This window comes from Artibeus jamaicensis, unplaced genomic scaffold (genome assembly GCF_021234435.1).
Source record: "Artibeus jamaicensis isolate MK-2021 breed Jamaican fruit bat unplaced genomic scaffold, CSHL_Jam_final scaffold_537, whole genome shotgun sequence".
NCBI lineage: Eukaryota > Metazoa > Chordata > Mammalia > Chiroptera > Phyllostomidae > Artibeus > Artibeus jamaicensis.
In genome coordinates, this window is record NW_026522047.1 from 1901435 (window position 1) to 1916152 (window position 14718).

Here is a 14718-nt window from a genome sequence, read left to right on the forward strand (position 1 = left end):
TTTAGTCTTCCTGCTCTTTCCATTCCCAGCATCACTGCCTTAATCCACACCACCACCATCTCACCTAGATGGTCACCTCAGAATGCTAACTGATTTTCCTGCCTTCGTTTTTCCACTTTATAGTTAGAAAAATACTTCTAAAACATAACTCAGATCTTCTTGGCCTGAATTTTTTCAGTGGCTCTTGATGCCCTTATTACTCCTTAATATGTCTTACAAGGCCCTTTCTGAACTAATAAGTCCATTGGATAGGGCCTCACAAGACATCAGGACAAACCATAGCCAGTGTTTGTCTGGGGAGCTGGGTACGTTTCATTCCAGACATAGGTAAGTCTGTGCTTTTTGCCAGCTTTCCCAAGTTCCAAAGCATTTTGAATTTTCAGACTTCTAGAGCAAGCTTAAACTAGGAATTGCAATGGCCGAGCAGAACTCACTTGTACAGAAACCTTATCCCCTCCTCTGTCCACTCAACGCACTATTGCAATTGATTTATGACTTAGAGATTTGGCCCTAATCATTACTTTTCTATATATTTTTAGCACAAAAGATCTCAGTGGCCATATTTGGTAATTCAGTAGGCACTTGAAAAGAGCTTTCTCCAGGCTTGGCTCAGAATATTTTGGGGACCCTTAAGAGTAATTTTAGCTGCTATTTTTATCTCTGGAATCTGAGGAGTAAGCAAGATCAAGAGAAACAATGGCCCCGAGCCAATCAGCAAAACTGTAGCAGCTTTGAGCCTTAACTTCTCCCTTTAGTTACAGTAAAACCTCTGGACAACATGCAAACCAATGTTCAGATAAGAGTGTCTCTTTATGTCAGACTTGGATATAAGACTCCAGTTAATAAATGTACAATTTATATGAGTCCTAAGCACATTTCTTTAAACTCCAAGACTCTCACCTATAAAAATAGGGTAATTGTTATGACTGAGTACGTTATTGCATATCTTAGCTAGCACCTTACAATCATAGCAAATAAACACTACTCATTATTATTAAATATAAACATTCACACATAAGAGAGGATGTTCTTCACTATCCACAGAAAGCTCAAACATTAACAGCCATAAGAGATCTGATTATTTTGTACTTCCAGCCAGGATGGAGGTGTAGGTAGTACACTTTGCCTCCTCACACAACCAAAAAAAGGACAACAACAAATTGAAAAACAAAAAGTAACAAGAACTGCTAGAAAATTGAATTGTATGGAAGTCCGACAACCAAGGAATTAAAGACAAAACATTCATCCAGACCAGTGGGAGGGGCAGAGACAGGCAGCCGGAGTGAAGAGGACTCACAGCAAGGCAGCTGCTGGAGGAGTGGGGCAGGCAATACAGCAGCTCATGGAGCAGCAAAGGTGGTGGCTGGTGGAGTGGGAAGTCCCACATCTGCATGCAGAGAAACCAGGAGGAACAACAGGGCAGCGAGACAGACCGTGCAACCAGAGCTCCAGCATGGGGCAATAAAGCCTCAAAGCCTCTGACTGGAAAAACCATGGGGGCTTGTGGTGGCAGGAGAAACTCTCAGCCTCAAGGAGAGTTCATTGGAGAGACCCACAGGGTCCTAGACTGTACACAAATCCACTCACCTGGGAATCAGCACCAGAAGGGCTCAATTTGCTTGTGGGGAGTGGGGAAAGTGACCGAAAGCCAGAGGGCTGAGCAAGTAGCACTGTTCCCTCTCTGCTCCCTCCCCCACACATAGCACCATAGCTCTGAGATGGGGGTTGCCTAAGAAAATACTTATGGCTCCGGCCCCTACTACATAACAGGTGCACCTAGGTGAAAAAATACAGCCCAAATGAAAGAACAGATCAAAGCTCCAGAAAAAATACAACTTAGCAATGAAGAGATAGCCAGCCTAGCAGATGCAGAGTCCAAAAACTAGCAATCAGGAAGCTCACAGAAATGACTGAGTATGATCTCAAAATAAAGGAAGAAGTGAAGGCCATAAAAAGTGAAATAAAGAAAAATGTACAGGAAACCAACAGTGACAGGAAGGAAACCAGGACTCAAATCAATGGTTTGGAGCAGAAGGAAAATATAAACATTCAACCAGAAAAGAATGAAGAAACAAGAATTCAGAAAAATGAGGAGAGGCTTAGGAACCTCTGGGACAACTTTAAACATTCCAACATCTGAATCATAGGGGTGCCGGAAGGAGGAGAGGAAGATCAAGAAATTGAAAACTTATGTGAACAAATAATAAAGAAGAACTTCCCCATCTGGCAAAGGAAATAGATTTCCAGGGAGTCTAGGAAGCTCAGAGAATCCCAAGGAGGTTTGACCCAAGAAAGCACACACCAAGGCACATCACAATTACATTAGCCAAGAATAAAGAGGAGAGAATATTAAAAGCAGCAAGAGAAAAGGAGACCGTTACCTACAAAGGAGTTGCCATCAGACTGTCAGCTGATTTCTCAAAAGAAAGCTTGCAGGCCAGAAAGGGCTGGAAAGAAGTATTCAAAGTCGTGAAAGGCAGGACCTACATCCAAGATTGCTCTACCCAGCACAGCTATCATTTAGAATGGAAGGGCAGATACAGTGCCTCCCAGATAAGGCCAAGTTAAAGAAGTTCATTATCACCAAGCCCTTATTATATGAAATGTAAGGGGACTTATCTAAGAAAAATAATAGGTGGGAGGGGGATTACAGGGTAGAGAGGAATAAAGGGGAGGGGAAAATGGGATAGCCGTAATAGCATAATTAATAAAAATATTTTTAATAAAAATATTTTTTAAAGATCTGATTATGTTATTGTTGCCAATTCCTGATTCCTCATGATTAAATCTTTGTGAGGTCTCTTACAAATTTGAACTATTGGTGCTTCGTGAATCAAAATGACCACAAAAATAGGAAGAGAAGGCCCTAAGCAGTTGAAGAGAAGCTTCTGCAGCTGTCACGACACTCTTGTGACCTGCTGCTGCTTTTTTTTCACTTCAGTGAAGTTAGGTGTGGAGTCACCCTCACCAACACAATTCTGCTTTGCTTCGGAAATTCACAAAACAAAGTCAATTTTGAAAATAGTTTTCTAAGCCTGGCTGGTATAGCTCAGTGGATTGAGCACAGGCTGTGAATCAAAGGGTCACCGGTTCGATTCACAGTCAAGGCACATGCCTGGGTTGCAGGCCAGGTCCCCAGTATGGGGCACATGAGAAGCAACCACACATTGATATTTCTCTCCCTTCCTTTCTCCTTCTCTTCCCCCTCTCTAAAAATGAATAAATAAAATCTAAAAAAAAAGAAAATACTTTTCTAAGTTGTACTCCATTGTATAAACCAAGATATTATGCTATGTTTATAGAATCACAAACAGTATCTTGATTTGATTCCGAAGTGAAGTTCCAGACTAATCTGTTTGTTTATGTTATGTAATGTTTTCAATGCGCACTAAAGATGTGTTGTGGAAAGAAATATGATTGCACACTAGCACTCTCACGTTAAATATTCAGTACATGCCAGGACACATGGGTACATTCTATGTGCAGGTAGATCATGTAAGCCAGTGAAGACTAGTAATACATAGTGCTTAAAAGTATTATCCATATCTTCAAAAAGTCTTATCTTTTTAAACCGTGACAACATGCTAAAACCTGTTATAAATTTGAGCCAGGTTTATTTTTCAAGTCTTCAGTTACACAGTTCTGTTGGGTTTTCCGCTCCTATTTCCTTTTCTCTCAAGTACTTTTCTCCACCGGCAAAGTGAAACTTTCTCAATTCAGGTGTTTACAGATATGAATGTGGTGTAATGAGCTATGGAGTCTTTACCTCTGGCTTCTGGTGCATTTCCAAACTGGTTCTCCCACATTTTCCTTCCTGGTCAGTTTTGCTGTGGATATTTTTATCAGATACTAAGATACAGCGGGTGCTGGCCACACACAGGCCTCCCCAGCCGTTTCTCCCGGTGCGCCACGGCTCCATCTGCGGCGCAGACACTGACCCAGGTGCGCGACGGGCTTCCTCAGGAACCTGGCCCGAAAAGGCCTCAGGCTAAACAGAGCAGACATCATTTCTGCAATGCAGAAAGACTTAGACGCAAAAGACCCGAACATCAACACCTGTTTTAAGTTGCAGGTGCTCCCCTGATGCCATTTCCAAGGGCTAGGGGTTCCTGCTTCCTACCTGCCAGACGGGTAAAACACACTGCGCCAACCCAGCTGTTCACCGGATCAGCCCCTTCCTGGACCAGTGGCTGTTGGAAATGTTCACACCAGGAGAAGTGGCTCTCATGAACCCTAACACTGTACCTACGTCTCCCTTGCCATCCACCCTGTTTACCTGAAGATTCACTGCTCCTTCAGTTCTGGGCAGGGATTTGCTCCTACAGAACTGTGTTCATCAGTGCGGCCCAATCCTCAGAGTTGGCCTAGAGACTGGATAACGATTTTCTGCAGTAGATTAGGTGCGTATGATCTTAGCAAGACTGAAATTAAACTTGCTGCGAGGCACGGTCTGCTGCCAACTTTTAAATTTAAATACAGGGCAAAGAACATCACATTTACCTTAATACAGCCACAGATGAATAAATACCGAAAGAAGCATAGATGTGTGTGTATACAAGCAGCTAGTATTTAAGTAGCTTAGGCACCCGCAAAATATGCCATTTGACACACTTATTTCCTTTATTTTGAGCCGAGGAACTTGGAAAACAACAAGTGCAGGAGAGACTTTCTCTGAACTCCCGGTTCTGCCGGACGGCTTCCGAGAGGAGGAGCGCTGTGGTCGCAAAGCCGCTCCTGAGAGTTTCACCAACCAGGCCACACCAACGACGCCTGTCGCGGCAGAGGGACTAGAAGTCAGCGTCATGCCAGACACACTTTGTCAGAAGTTACCATTCACCCACCTACCAGCTCTTCTACGGCCCCACTCATCTCTCCTGAAAGTGCCCACTGTCCCCAGTCTGCCGATGTCCCCACCCCTCCCACTAGTCAGATGGTATTGAAGTACTGAAATCTCATTGATGGGAGAGGCCATTTTTTCCTGCAATTGCTGCTGTGCAGGTAACGGTAAAATGTGATGAATGCTCATGCACCTACCTGTGTTCCTCTTCAATCCGCGTGTTATTAGTTTACTGTAAGATCCAGCTCCTGAACCTGGGGGAACAGTGGGAAATATTCCTTTCCTTACTGCGCACACACAGTTATCTCCAAGCCGGGAGCGCGTAGAAGTAACAATGCCCAGTAGTGACCGGAGCTTTGCTGCCTGTGAGGGAGGAAGCTGGGCTCCCTGGAGAAAGGGCTGATCCCAGGGCTGTGCGGGGGGATGTTCAAGATAGCAGGAGGACTCTTGTACTTCCACAGAGTCAGAAAGTGCCAAGTCTCACACACACACACACACACACACACACACACACACAAACACACACACAAAATATAAAGGCCCCTGAAAGAGCTCCCAATAACCAAAACTGGAACAATTAGAGCAATGCATTATATAAAACAGTAGAGGATTGTAACTCAAAGTAAAAATAAATATCCATGATTTTATCCTGATAGTATAAATAAAGGATTCCATGAATAAATTTATGGGGAGAATAGACAAATCCCCCAGAGAGAAGAATTCCAAATCATTTACATGGACAAGGTCCCCTCCAGAAGGTGGAGCACAGCGCCCCCCCCCCCCCAAGGAAGGTATAGTTGGGGTAGGACAGTAACCTCACAGGGAAAAGCCCGACAAACACAGCATCAGCTCCTGGCCTGCAGTGATCGCGCCTGTCCACCCACGCACCCTCCACAGGACAGGGTGAGAATGTCGCTCCACATCGGGGGTCTTCCTCTCCAGAAACCCTAACTCCAGACCCATTGTAGGGAAAACCTCTCAAAAAACCAAACTACACTTTCTACAGAAAGTGTAGACACTTGCTACAGAGTGTCTGACAGGTACCCTCAGAACAGTCTAGGTCAGTAAAAAGGAGGGGAGTCTGAGCGGCGGGTCCCCACCGGTGGAGTCTGCGGAGACGTGGCTGTCAGATGTGAGAGCACAGAAAGGGCTCTGGGGCAGAAAAGGGACAGTGAGAAAGCAAAGGAATTCTGAATAAAATATGGACGGTAATAAAAAATCTGTCAATATGTGTTCATTATTTGTGACAAAGGCACTACACTATAAGGATAAATGTAAGTGCAAAATGTTAACAGTAGGAGAAAAGGTCTGCCGGACACACAGAAAACGTATGTACAAACGTATGTGCAACTTTTCCAGAAATCTAAAACTATTCCAAAGTTCAAAGTATATTTTTAAAAGTAATCTAACAATTTCTGCCTGGATCCTTAATCATGTCAGTAACTATGTATAATCTCCTTTACTGTAAACGTAGTGATTTGTGTTATTGTACAACTCAAGTTTCTAATGGCTTCTCCTTTTTTAAACACTTCTCTTTTTTTTAAGAGTTTGTTTTTATTCACTTTTAAAGAGAGTAGAAGGGAGGGAGAAGGAGAGGGTGAGAAACATCAGTGTGTGATTGCCTCCCATGCCCTCCCTTCTTGGGACCTGGCCCAAACCCAGAAATGTGCCCGCCCTGACCGGGAATCAAACCAGCGATCCTTTGGTTCAAAGTCCGGCTCTCAATCCACTGAGCCACTCCAGCCAGGTCTAACCTCTTCTTTTTATACATTGTTAAATAGCAGCCATATAAAATACACATTAACTCACTCTTCTTTGAAAAATTATGGATCTGTAACTTTCCATGTGAGCATTTGATTAATATTTAATACTTTTCCAGGGCAGGGAGAAAGAATAAGAATCTGAATGTCTAAAATACAAAGCAGTTAGCTCACACCCAAGGGAGCCTATGGGTTTGATTTGTCTCCTGTACTTCTGGAGCTTCCTGCTGGGTGTGGAGTGTGTCTGCAGAGCCGCCTGGCGGGCGGTGCCGGCTCGGAGGTCCGGAGATGCCCTCCAACCACCGGGGCCTCCCGGACAGCCCAGTCTGCCCATCAGGGAGTTCCAAGGCTGGAGACACAGTTAAAGTCTTTCCCGGGCAGATTCCCGGGTTGCGATCAATATGTAGTGGTGGGTCATGGGTCGTGAGCCTGGCGAGCCCCCATGCATACACGCCCAGCCACCGGCATCCATAGAACCCACGTCACGAACGGGACTCCCAAGGGACATAACAGTGTCCCCTGGTTACTCTGGAGTGGGAGGCTTCATGAGGGCTGACGACTGCTTCTGACCGCAGCGCATGCTTTCTTCACACGAGCAGATTGGGTTGGTGAGAATTTGAAAACATTTCTGTCTATCTTCAGTGTATTCTCTCTCCTTTTTTTTGAGGGTTGGCTTCTCCAACTATCCAGTAATGACCGTGAAGGGCATCTGGACACTGAACAGGTGACAGGAAGAAAGAATACGGCACTTGCCGTCCATCCCTGACTCCTGCCCTCCGGCAGTCAGGCTGCGCCTCAGTTTTCCCCTTTGTAAGCGTCAGTTACAGGCAAGCCATTATCAGGTAAGATTTAAAAAACATCTTGACTTTGATTAAATTTTAAACATAAATGAATTTGGTTATATTTATTTATTAAAATTAATATATTTACTTAGAATATTTATTATATTTACTTATTTGTACATACATTTTCTAGGAGATATAGTAAGCTGTTAACAGTGGTGATCTCTGAGTGGTGGGCACAATTTCATTCACTGTATTTTTCAGACCATAAGACACACCTAGGTTTTAGAGGAGGAAAATAGAAAAAAATGTGTTAAAATATTTAATAACATAGATAACATAATAGTTCACCAATGTAAATGTGATCAGAACTCAGTAGCAGCATTAACAACCGTTATTTCTCTCAGAAGGAGGGGTGCATCTTATAGTCCAAAAATGCCATAATTGTTTCTGCTTATTTCCTACAATACAGTACCTGTACATGAATAATAAAAGGTTATTGTTTTTAATGTATGTGAATGTATTCACCTTCCACCTGATCTCTGCCTTGCAGAAAAGTTATTTTTTAAAGGGTAATCTATTTAATTAAGAAAAAAAGAAAGCTCAGGCACAGTTGACAGGATGGTGGTCATCAGAGAAAAAGTGTGGTGGGGGAAGCAGAAAAAGGTGGGGGGGGTCGGTGGGGCTACAAGGAGACTTGACTTGGGGTAGTGAACACACCATACAAAATATAGGTGATATATTGTAGAATTGTACACCCGAAGCCTATACATGTTTAACCAATGTCACCCCAAAAAGAAAGAGCCCTGGCTGGTGTAGTTCAGTGGATTGAACACAGGCTGCAAACCAAAGTGTTGCCAGTTCGATTCCCAGTCAGGGCACATGCCTGAGTTGTGTGTCAGGTCCTCAGTAGGGGGCACGTGAGAGGCAACCACACACTGATGTTTCTCTCCCTCTCTTTCTCCTTGCCTTCCCCCTCTCTAAAAATAAATAAATAAATACCTTTTTAAAAGAAAGAAAAAGAAAAGGTAATTTATTTAATTGAAGAGAAAAGGTGCTGCAAAAATGCAAACTAAGGATGTTAACAAACTGAGTTTCTATTAATAATTAAAATGCTTCTCGAAGTTTCCCATGACGTGTTGGCCTTCAGGATGGAAATTTTCAAACAGCTTTCGTTGGCTGACATAAAAACTGCAGGAGTGGTCAGCCGGAGCTGGCAGCGGGGCTCGGTCACAGGTGGGTGGTGGCAGGAATGACAACCTTCTGCAGCGCTCCGGCCACAGTGCGCGTGGCCCGGCCCTAAGTGGCCCCTGGGAAAGGCGCATCAGGTCGGGACAGACCAGCACTCCGCTGAACACTATTCGAACCGAGGCCATTTTATCACTGGCTATTCGAACCTAACTTTTACAGTTGTGTGTTCAACTGTTTGCCTACCTGGGATCCCTTAATAAAAGCTTAAATTCTGGAATCCCTGAAAACATGCTTCAGAAAGTTCCCTTCCTCGCTGCTCCCCCTCCGCCGCAACAGAGAGCCCGGGAGGGGCCCAGTCCCCCAACCCCAGGCTGGGACACGAACCTGCCGCAGCTTCTGGCGGGCTCAGCCCCGCGTTTCCCTCCAGTCGGCGACAATTCCTGTTTTACTCTAATCACGTTAACAGTAGACCCACAATTCTTATTCCTTAAACATTAATCCTGCCCTCTCTGATAACTCAAAGTGCTTTGCAAACCTGCTCCACTGGGCTTCGCCCCATTTGGCCAGCCTGGAACTCTGTGTCACTGCGCAAAGGATCAAAGTCGGCCGCTCGTCTGGCCCTCAATCCCAGGCTGTTTCCTTGTTTTCCTCCAAGGACACTTGTGCAGACGTTCGAACACGGCAAAGTAGAAAAGCACATTTAAATACATATTTTAGACGTTTTCATTATTCATTTTCCATATTTTCTCAAGACAACGATCAAAGTAAAAAATTCCCACCTGTGTGCTCCGCAGACATTTTCAAGGGGAGCAGTTTGTGACTTCATGTGCCATGTGCTTTTTTGTTTTGTTTCAGAGGTCTGCCTTTTCTGGCTAGGGTTTAGGGTCAGAAGTATTGCTCAGATTAGTAACAGAACTTGCCCACCTGACTCTGGCCTCTTCTGCCAGACCTGGAATTAAGGCTCCTGGCCACCTGGTCGTGGCATTGCTCCCTCGTGCCTTCACATTGCAGCTGAAATAAAGTTAACAGTTGACTATGATCTAATCGTAGTCCAAAAGAAAAATAGCCACCAGTACAAAGGACGTTTGAGGAGGAGTTAATGATGGTGATTCAGTCTCAGAAAAACCCAGAGACTGAAATAATAATAGACCATGACTTTGTGTATGCATTCACCATAAACTGATACTTCCTAAAGATGAATCTAAAATTTAGAAAACAATTCATGGAAGAAAGTTAAAAATACTGGTGAAATAAGCATAGTCCTAATCTGTGAAGACTGAAATCTAACTTGTTTTACATGTGACAAAGCCTAGGACTCTTTACACACTAAATACTCTCAAATTAAATTCCTAATCCCAATAATTGTCTTTTAGAAATCTTGTCACCTGCATTTTTTTGCTGCAATAGAGGACCGTTTTAATAAAGGGGGATGAAGGAGATGCTGCTGTTGGAAAGAACTGGAAACTGGACGGAGGGAAAGCGTGGAAAAACTAGTAAATTGGTGGCAGACAGAGGGCGCCAGACAACTTTAAATGACGACAAACAGGCACTGATAACGAATTCAATCCCATTCAAAAGAAAAAAGGCTGTTAATAACTGTGAGTTTGTTGTCCTTTCACTGTTCATGTTTCTTTAACTTCTTTTTCTTAGATAAGTCCCTTTAACATTTCAAACTAAAAGGACAGCTAGATCAGGAGTGGAAACATAGAAATGAAGATCTCAAGGAGGGTTAGCAACAGGGGAGTGGGAGGAGGAGAAGGGGGGAGAAGGTACAGAAAATAAGTAGCATAGACAGTAGATAGAAAATAGATGGGGGGGCAAGAATAGCATGGGAAATACAGAATCTAAAGGACTTGAGACACATGCTCATAAACTAAAGGGGGGGTAATGGTGGGGATGGGGGGTAGGGTGGAGGGGAATGAAAGGGGGAAGAGAACAACTGTAACAGCATAATCAATAAAAAAAAGAAAAAAAAAGAAAAAAGGCCATTAAATCTACTCCATGTTTTTGCCCGAAGGTGGAAGCTTCCTAAGTGCTTCCGGCTACCCTCGGGCAGGTAATCTGACTACTAGCTCCGGCCTGACTTTAAAGTAGAGAGACGATAGATGATTAGATAGATAGATAGATAGATAGATAGATAGATAGATAGATAGATAGATAGATAGAGATAAAATAAAAAGAGACAAAAAGAGCAGTTGGTTCCCGGAGGGAGGAAGGAAGGGGTGCGCAGGCCTGAGCGCAGGCTTCCACTGACTCTGTCCCTGCGCCCGCAGCGCCGGACCCTCCGGCCTTCAGCCCTTCTCTGCGTCACTGAGTCCCGCGGCTTCAGCTTCTGCCCCGCCCTCAGCCCCTGGGGACTGGGGCTGGCGGCGGAAGGGTTTCCTCCAGTCCCCTGCGGTGGCCCGGGCCTCTGCTAGTCGTCCCCGCAGTGGCAGCAGAGCCGGGCTGGGCCCTGCGAGCGGAGTGTGCCCCGTCCCTCCCCCAGCTGCTGGCGGCTTTGCTGTGCTCGTGAGAAGAGTGAAGTCGGTGCCAGATTTTCACGTGTGTGTCCTACCGAGGGGCGTGCTCTTGGATCTGCTCCCCGCACCCCGTCTTTCTTGGGAGCCCCGGGGAGAGGGCAGTGGAGAAGAATGGTGCGTGAACGAGGCTCCGCAGTTCCCCGAGATTCTGTCAGCCTCTACAGTTAAATCTTTGGCTGTTTGTATTTTCAACTCTGCTTTTATGGCGGCCACCTCTTCCTTCGGTGCTCCGCCAAAGGCTAGAGAGAGCATCGGTGCCATTTCTCCTTGGGAGGACTTGTTTCCCTGCAGAGTTTATCTGACTACCTGGCCGCCTCAGTTCTGTGCTGGGTTCGGCAAGAGCTGGGATTCGCAGATGGCCCTGTTCTTTTCCACTGTCCCGGTGGCAGAGTGTGTGTGTGGTGAGGGACTTGCAGGGAGATACATGAAACAAGACTGGCAAAGGATGATAATTGTTAAATAGTGCTGGGCAATGGGTGTCATATTTTTCTTTTCCTAATCCTATATATGTTTGAAATTTTCCATAATAAAAGTGTTCCAACGGTTCCCAGAAGGTTGAAACACTGGAGAGATTAGGTTTTATATTCTAGAAAGTGCTTTATAATTAATTTTTATTTTAAAATAGAATAGTGTCTGGTAAACTGTATTTATAAAGTGAAGGTTTCCACGTCTAAAAAGCAGAAGAATGTAAGAAGCGGTGATGAGGAACTCAGCCTGATCATTAACTCCTAAGCCCTGACTATCCCATTCCCATCCCATAACCTCTGCATTTAGCAATCTTCCCTTTGGCCGAGGCTGTTAACTTTATTCGTTGCACAGAAGTTAATTTTTTTTGTAGAATGAGCTCTGAGTATTTTATTGCCAGCTACTGCAGACACTCGTGTAGATATCAGTCCTGGTTGAAAGGACCCTGGGGAAGAAGCTTTATGAAATACCCCAGCCCTTGATGAAAAAGATCCTCCCAGTTCTTCAGTCTCTCTCGCTGGCTCTTCTTTGAGTAACTGCAGTGTTCCTAGTTCTCAGCAGTGTGGTCCCCTGTGAAGTGCACAGTGTGCGCCCAGCACGTGGCTGGTCCTGTCCCCTTCACACCACACAGCACCTGTCGTTTGCACAGGTTCTCTTGTGGCCTCATCTGCTGCTTGCCCTGCCTCTCACTTTCACTGTCTCTAGGTCTAACCCTTGTCCAGGTCTAGGGCCAGGTTCCAACATATTTCTGGACTTCCCCATATTATCCTCACCTGCACCTCCAACAACATGTCTGACACAGAAAACATACTATTTATGCCATTCTAGGTGCCTCTTCATATCATGCCAGAAATTACATGCTAAAATATTACCACAGAAAATAATACAGCATATTGCAAGTCACTCGAAATATTGAGAAAATTCTAAACACCTCAAAATCTATAAAGTTGTATTTTTAATGATGTGACATTCTCTTATTTATGTCATTGACCATGTTTAAAGAAAAAACAAAACCTATCACTTTTTGGCAAAACAGCTGAAAAAATCATCACAAAATATAAGAAATACCCACTAAACATGTTAATAAGCTGCCATAAGCTGAATGCATGAAAATGTAATTCCTGAAAAGGAAAAACTCCCCACAATTTGGCAGAGGAGATTAAAATCACTCTCTGAGTTAATTTTTACAGTGTTAGAGTGTTGCCCTAAATTCCATCAGAAAGACTGCTCCATAATTTTATCAAAAGACTAAAACAATAAGTTTGCTATTTCTTATTACTGTCTACAGTGATGTCATGCTGTGTAACCAAAGATTACAGACCAAATATATGACCATGATCCCATTAGGTTATGACACAGCTGAACAGCTCCTCCCTACTTGGTAGCTGCCTCACACTGGTAGCGCATCAGTTACCTTTGTGGGAAAGCTGGTGTAAACAAGCCTGCCATGCTGCCTGTCCTATAGAAGCACAGCACACACACTTATGTGCAGCACAGAATGCCTGATGATGATGATCAAGCATGTTACTCGTTGATGTGTTTACTACATGGACAAAAATAAAGAGGGTTCTGTAGAGAGTAACCTCCCGCAGTGGTCTGATCATAAATCCCTAACTGGGCGGGTCAGGGTGGGCAGTCCCACCCCCAGGCTAGACCTCCTTTAGTGAAGGGTTTCAAGCCAACCCTGCCCATTATTCCTGTGCATGGTGGTCACACACCTTTAAAATTCCAGGAGCGATACCCCGCAGGGCGTAGGAACCCTGAAGGAGGCACATGACCTTCTCAACCGTTCTGTAATCCATTCCTGCCTTGCCCTCTTCCCCCTCCATGTAATCTTCCTACTCCCCTCAATTTCAAAAGCATAAAAGGAAATGCACAACTGTTATTCTCAGGAGCATTTGAGCTCTTGCTCCCTGGCTCATATTGTCAGTTTGCCTTAAACTCTTAGGAAACTTCTCCATGAGTGTGTACACTTCTTACGTTGTCACTATGCTGCAAGGTGGGGCAAACGCAGGTTCACATTAAGTATGGAAAATACAGTCATTGGTATGGAAAGTAACACAATAATAAATAATAATGCAAGAATAAACTCTGTGTTTCACATCCCACAACTGCAAACCTACTTTTGTCCCACTCTGTATACTTTTTATCATTATTTTAGAATGTACTATTTCTATTTCTAAAAAGTTTGGTGTAAAACAGTACGCCATGTTATGCTGGCAGCAGCCTCATGAATCTCATATCTACTGCATCTCTTGGTGAGGCATTTTCTCTACCGCTTGATTTAATTTTGTGTTGTTTTGTAAACTTAGTGTAGCCTAAGTGTACAGTCTGTATAAAGTCCACAGTAGTGGGTAATCATGACCTGGCCTTCACACTCACTCACCACTCACTACCTGACTCACCCAGACCAATGTCCAGTCCTGCAAGCTCTATTCATGGCAAGCACCCCGTACAGGTGCACCATTTTTATCTTTTGTGCCATATTTTTGCTTCACTCTTTCTATGTTTAGGTACACAAATACCTACTATTGTGTTATAACTGCCTACAGTATTCAGTATAGAAACACACTGCACAGGTTTGTAGCCCAGGAGCAGTAAGCTACACCTGACAGCCCAGGTGTGCAGTGGGCTGGACCATCTGGTTGTATAATCACATTCCATGACATTTGCACAATGACAAAATCGCCTAAATCACTTAATGTCACATTTCTCATAACACTCTTGTCGTTAAATGATGCATGACTGTAATCCCTCCAGGAGTCCTCTTCCTCATCTGTAAAAGTGAGTTAAAACGTCACTCCCAGTTATGGAGTTTCTCTCTGCTAATTCGGCTTAACTAAGAGCAGAGCACCAATCGACAAATTTTTTAAAATTTAGCCTTGGTCAGATGGCTCAGTTGGTTGGAGCATCATCTCTCTACACCACAAGGTTGTGTGCCGGTCCAACCCCTGGTCAGAGCACATACCTAGGTTGCCAGTTCAAACTACTGATTGATGTTTCTCTCTCATATCCATGTTTCTCTCACTCTCTCCCTTCTGTCCTCTCTCTCCAAAAGAAACAAACATATCCTTGGGTCAGAACTTCAAAAAAAAACCCACATAAACTACATTTAAAAAATGAAAGCTATATTACAATAAAGATTCATATATATATATATATAT

At 44.0% G+C, this 14718-nt stretch overlaps 1 long non-coding RNA gene across 4 annotated transcripts in view; it reads right to left on the bottom strand.

Annotated features, from left to right (window-relative positions):
* LOC119037594 (uncharacterized) overlaps positions 1-11164 on the bottom strand; it is a 28563-nt gene extending 17399 nt beyond the window's left edge. The window contains exons 1-4 of one of the 4 annotated variants that reach the window (XR_005080231.2): positions 10825-11164; positions 9106-9442; positions 7564-7657; positions 7228-7313 (exon numbers count right to left, since the gene is read on the bottom strand). This is a non-coding gene — a long non-coding RNA (uncharacterized LOC119037594). Of the gene's footprint in view, positions 1-7227; positions 7314-7563; positions 7658-9105; positions 9575-10824 lie in introns of those variants that run through there. The other 3 variants (XR_005080233.2, XR_005080230.2, XR_005080232.2) reach the window with 3 other exon arrangements.
* Between the last annotated feature and the right edge of the window lie 3554 nt (positions 11165-14718).